This window comes from Nicotiana tomentosiformis, chromosome 2 (assembly GCF_000390325.3).
Source record: "Nicotiana tomentosiformis chromosome 2, ASM39032v3, whole genome shotgun sequence".
Lineage (NCBI taxonomy): Eukaryota > Viridiplantae > Streptophyta > Magnoliopsida > Solanales > Solanaceae > Nicotiana > Nicotiana tomentosiformis.
Window position 1 is genome coordinate 164,396,356 of NC_090813.1, and position 6,604 is coordinate 164,402,959.

Here is a 6,604-nt window from a genome sequence, read left to right on the forward strand (position 1 = left end):
TTCCATTGAACCTTCTCGGAAGCAATTCTCTTTGACCTCAACTTATGTACCTGCCTATCCAAAATGGCCATCGGCTTCTAAACATAAGTCAAATTCTTTTCCAACTGGACTGAGTTGAAATCTGATACACGTAACGTATCATCATAATACTTTCGGAGCATAGAAACATAAAATACCGGGTGAACTCTGATAATCTGGGCGGCAATGCAAGTCTATAGTCCATCTCACCAACTCTCTCAAGGATCTTAAAAAGACCAATATACCTAGGGCTCAAGTTGCCCTTCTTCTCGAACGTCATCACACCCTTGATGGGTGAAACTCTGAGAAGAACCCTCTATCCAACCATGAATGCTACATCACGAGTCCTCTTATCAGCATAACTCTTCTACCTCGACTGTGATGTACGAAGTCGGTCCTGAGTCAACTTGACTTTCTCCAAGTCAACCCAAACCAGATCAGTTCCCAACTAGCCTCCCACGACTCAAACCAACCGGCCGGAGAATGACACCACCTCCTATATAATGACTCATAAGGAGCCATCTAAATAATTGATTAGTAGTTGTTTTTGCAGGCGAACTCTACGAGCGGTAGGAACTGATCCCATGAAACCCCGAAATCCATAACAAATGCAGTAGCATGTCTTCCAATATTTGAATGCTGCTCTCAAATAGCCCGTCTGTTTGGGAATGAAATGTCATTCTCAGCTCGACCTGTGTGCCTAACTAACATTGCACGACTCTCTAGAAATGCAATGTGAATTGCGTGACTGGATCGGGCACACCATGAAGGTGCACAATCTTATGAATATAAATCTAAGCCAGCTGCTTTGAAAAGTATGTAGTCACATGCTAAATGAAGCGTGTAGACTTAGCCAGCTTATCTACAATGACCCACAATATGTCGAATTTCCTCAAGGTCCGTGGAAGCCCAACTAAAAGATCCATCCTGATATGCTCCCACTTTCACTCTGGAATATCATTTCTCTAAAGCAAACTATCCGGTCTCTGATGCTCGTACTTCACCTGCTGACAAGTCAAACACCGAGTCAAATACTCCACTATATATGTTTTCATTCTTCTCCACCAGTAGTGTAGCCTCAAATCATGGTACATCTTCATGACACCCGGGTGAATAGAGTACCACAAACTGTGGGCCTCCTCAAGAATCAACTCACGTAACCCATCAACATTAGACCTGCAAATCCGGCCCTACATCCTAAACACCCCATCATCTCCAATAGAAACCTCCTTGGAATTACCGTGCTACACCATGTGTTTAAGGACAAGCAAGTGGGGATCATTATACTTACGCGCTTTGATGCGCTCATACAAAGAATACCGAGAAACCACGAAAGCAAGAACCCGACTAGGCTCCAAAACATCCAACCTCACAAACTGATTGGCCCAAGCCTAAACATCCAATGCTAATGTTCTCTCTCCGACTGGAATATAAGCAAGACTCCCCATGCTCTCAACCTTCCCATTCAAGGAATTGGCCACCACATTGGCCTTCCCAGGATGATATAGAATGGTGATAACATAGTCCTTTAATAGCTCTAAGCACCTCTATTGCCTCAAGTTAAAATCCTTTTGCTTAAACAAGTGTTGTAGACTCATGTGATCTGTAAATACATCACAAGACACGTCGAAGAGATAGTGCCTCCAAATCTTCAATGCATGAACAATGGATGCCAACTCTATATCATGTACTAGGTAGTTCTTCTCATGGGCTTCAACAGACATGAAGCATATGCAATCACGTTACCCTCATGAATCAACATACACCCAGTGCCAATCCGCGAAACATCACAATAAACTATATAATAACCCGATGATGAATGCAAAACTAAAACTGCAGCTGTGGTCAAGGCGGTCTTGAGCTTTTGAAAGCTCTCGTCAGACTCGTCGGACCACCTAAATGGGGAACCCTTCTGAGTCAATCTAGTCAAATTATCTGTGATGGATAAGAAACCCACCATGAAACATATATAATAACCTGCCAAACTTAGAAAACTCTGAATCTCAGTAGCAGAATACGGTCCGGGCCAACTCTTAACTGCCTTCACCTTCTTCGGATCCACCTTAATCCCCTCACTAGACACGACATGGCCCAAATATGCCACCTAATCAAGCCAAACCTCCCACTTGGAGAATTCTACATATAACTGCTTCTCCCTCAAGGTCTGGAGCACGATACTCTAGTGTTGCTCGTGATCCTCCCGGCTGCGAGAATACACCAATACGTCGTCAATGAACACGATGATGAATAAATCAAGATATGGATGGAACACACTATTCATCAAGTGCATAAATGTTGTTAGGGGCATTGGTCAGCCCAAATGACATCACCAAAAACTCATAGTGACCATAGCAAGTCCTGAAAGTAGTTTTCGGAGTATGTGAAACCACAATCTTCAACTTACGGTACCCTGATCTTAAATCAATCTTCGAGAATACTTGAGCACCCTGAAGTTGGTAGAATAGATCATCAATACACGGTAGTAGGTACTTTTTCTTGACTGTAACCTTGTTTAGCTATCTGTAATCAATACACATCCTCATATAGCCGTCTTTCTTCTTCATAAATAGAACCGGAGCACCCCAATGTGAGACACTCGGCTGGATGAAACCCTTATCAAGCAACTCCTGAAGATGTTCCTTAAATTTCTTCAACTCCACTGGTGCCATACGATATGGTAGAATAGAAATGGGTTGAGTGCTCGGCACCAGGTCAATACCGAAATCAATATCTATATCGGGCGGCATGCTTAGTAGGTCTGCTAGAAACACATCTGAGAAATCTCTCACTACCGAAACTGACTCAATGGTAGGAGTCAGCACTAACATCCCTCACAAAGGCTAGATATGTTTCACACCCCTTCTCAACAATTTGTTGTGTCATCAAAAAGGACACCACACTGCTAGGAATGTAATCTAAAGTACCTCTCCACTCCAACCGCGACAATCCTGGCATAGCCAATGTCACAGTCTTGGCATGACAATCGAGAATAACATGATAGGTCAAAAATAAATCCATGCCCAATATCACATCAAATTCCACCATACTGAGTAGAAGAAGGTCAACTCTGGTCTCATAACCCCCGATAGTGACCAAGTACGACCGATAAACATGGTTTACAATAATAGAATCTCCCACATGCATAGACACATATATAGGAACACTGAAAGAGTCACGCGATATATCCAAATATGGAGCAAAGTAAGATGACACATACGAATAAGTGGAACCCCGATAAATTAAACTAATGCACCCCAATGACAGACAGAAACAATACCTGCGATGACAACATCTGATGTGACAACCTCAGTCCTTATAGGAAAAGCATAGAAATGGGCCTGGCCTCCCCCTTAAAATGACCTCTATCCGCTTGTCCTCTACCCCTAGTTGGCAGTGCAGGTAGAGCGGCAACTAGAGTAGCAACCATAGCCTGGGGATCTTGTAGAATCCATGGAGCCTATGTAGTCTGTGGAGGTGCACACCTCCTCTGTCTGGGATAGTACCTCACCATATTCCTGGTATCACCATACATGAAACAACCTCTCTGAGGGCGTGGCTGATGAATTTGAGTCTGACCGGTCAGCTAGACTGACCGTTGTAGGCACCCCGTACAGGAGGGGTACTGAAGAGTGGTTGTGCCTAATAGGCGAACTGAGACCTCACAATAGCTAGAGCGCTGCGAGCAGTTGGAAGTGCTGAATGAATTGGTCAACTTATATAACCCTTGCCATGATGAGCTGAAACTATATCGTGGGCACTACTAAATCCTTTAGAATCTCGAGGCCTCTTGGCCTTTCTATCCTCCCTCTCCTGGCCACGCATACGCTCCATTCTTTGAGCGATCTCCCCGACCTACTGAAATTGAGTATTCGTCTCCAACTCTTGAGCCATGCTGAATCTATGTCCATGACTGAGCCACTCGATAAATCTGCGAAATCACTCTCTGACTGTAGGAACCAAAGCAAGCGCATGACGGGACAACTCACTGAACCTGATGGCACACTCCAACACTGTTAAGGTCCCCTGATGTAGCTGCTCGTACCTTCTGCGCCATGCATCCCGGAGGGTATGGGGAATAAACTCCCTAAAAAACATATCTAAAAACTAAGCCCATGACAATGGTGTTGCATCAGTTGGCCTACCCTCCTTATAAGCCTGCCACCACCTATATGCTGCCCCTAATAGCTAAATCGCAGTAAAGGCGACTCCGCTCAGCTCCACAATTCCCATGGTGCGGAATACGTTGGCACTTGTCTAGAAAACCCTATTCGTCCTCAGTAATTGCACCACTGAAAGTAGGAGGATCATACTTCTTAAACCTCTCAAATATCATCTGCTCCTCCTCTGATGCCTCTAGTCTGACCTCAGGCTAAACCGAAATAACAGGTTATTCTAGCATAACACATGAACCTGATCAACAAGGATTCACTGCTCCGAAGTACGATCCATGAGAGTCTTAGCTCCCTCCCCAACCTGAGATATAGCTGGTGCAACTTGGATTAATACCGCATGAGCTAAAGTGCTGAACATACTCAAAAAGTGTGCCAAGGTCTCCTGGAGTCCAGGGGTAGAAACAGGCACCTCGGGTGCATATCCCCTAACCGAAGCTATTGGTAGCTCCTTAGTCGCTGCTCGGGCAGGTGCTCTAGTTATAGCACGTTCTCCTCCTCAGCTCTACTCTGGCCCTGGCCTCGGCCTCTCACGACTCTCATAGGTTGCACTGGTGTGTGCTCATCTGACCTGATGGTACCTGTCCTCACCATCTGTGAGAGAATAGAAAGACAAAGGCTCAGATCTCAAAATAAAAAAATATACACAATAAGGAATGAAAGAAGAAGAACTTCCTAATAGTTCTCTGTACCGAGCCATAAGACACTACTAAATTTGCTTATGACTTGTAGGACCTACGAACCTAGGGATCTAATACCAACTTGTCACGACCCCAAAATCCCATTTTAAGAAGTGGTGATTGCACCTAGTCCCTAAGACTAGGTAAGCCTATCACACAGCGAGAATTTAGCATAAATAATGACTAAGCTATTAAATTAAAATGTTGAATATCATAATAAAACCAAAATGAAACAACAATCATATAATCCCCAAAACTGGTGGTACAAAGTCATAAGCTCTAATGAAGTACACTAGGAGTCACTAAAAACAATATTGTTTTTATATGAAGATAAACAGTAGTAGATATGATAGCAGAAGGTGACTCCGAGGCCTACGGGCATCAAGCAAGTATAACTTGATGTCTCCAAAATGACTGAATCAACTCATTGGCACCTGACACGGGTAGAGTTATTTGTATCTATACAATAATGTGCAGAAGCGTAATATGAGTACACCACAACAGTACCTACTAAGTATCAATCCTAACCTCAGTAGAGTAGTGACGAGGTCAAGTAAAGACACCTACTATACATAGAAACCTGTGCAGAATATTAATATAATCTAGGAATGGGGAAGTAACGACAATAAATGTAAATAAAGCAATTTATCAATACAAGGCTAACAACGAAAATAAAAGCAAAAAATGACAACAAAGAGTGTACATACGATAAAGACAACAAGTAACAAATTACAATCAAAATACGAATGGAATGAGGTAAGGAAACAAAACAACATCCATTCAAATCAACAAGCATTTCCAACATAGAATGTACAACGAGAACCACAATGTGGTACCACATCTCATATTCACATTTCACAAGTCAAAATCACAAACTTCATTATATCGCCGTGTGAGCCTTACATTTATTTTTAAAAAGAATTTTTTTTCCCGAAATAGCTTCACGCTCTTTAGCCTCCTTATCTCACCGCGTTGCTTCAAGTAATTCCCTCACTAGCAACACAAGCATAAATCCCAGCTTATCTCGCCGCATGCACATCTCTCACGACCCTAAATTCATCAAGTCGTGATGGCACCTAACCACCCGCTAGGTAAGTCAAATAACATTTAACATCACTCAAATGAGAATAATAAGAGCCAATGAGTAAAATTACTGAACTTTTATAAACAATCCCAAAGATTGGTAGTACAAGTCATGAGCCACTAGACATAGATTTGCAAAGTTGATATAAAAATAAATACAATATCTATTTGGAATGTTCATAAACATAATTTCAATCTAAACTACCAAGTACAAATGGTAACCATACCGGGAAGAACATGTACCTCCTTAATGCCAGCTCTCACGTACACAGCATCATCAGCTTCAAGATTTGCACGCAAGATGCAGAAGTGCAGTATGAGTAGTTGGCCCTATGTATCAATAAGTTACAAATCTAACCTCAGGTGGAAAGCACCGACGAGTTCGGAAGAAGGTCAAAATCCAAACCAGTAATCAATAACAACACAAAATATAATGATGACAGTAGCATTAAATACTTTGAATGAATTTATCAAATTCAGCTTGTTCACAAATACGGAAAATTAGACATGCTTTACAAGTTTACAGTTAAAACCTGAATCTTTCACCGAAGTCACTAAATTATGAGTTTATCAGAAAACTATGACTTTTTCCGAACATCCAACAATAGATAAGACATTTCATTTACTAACTATCACGAGTATATACATCTCTAT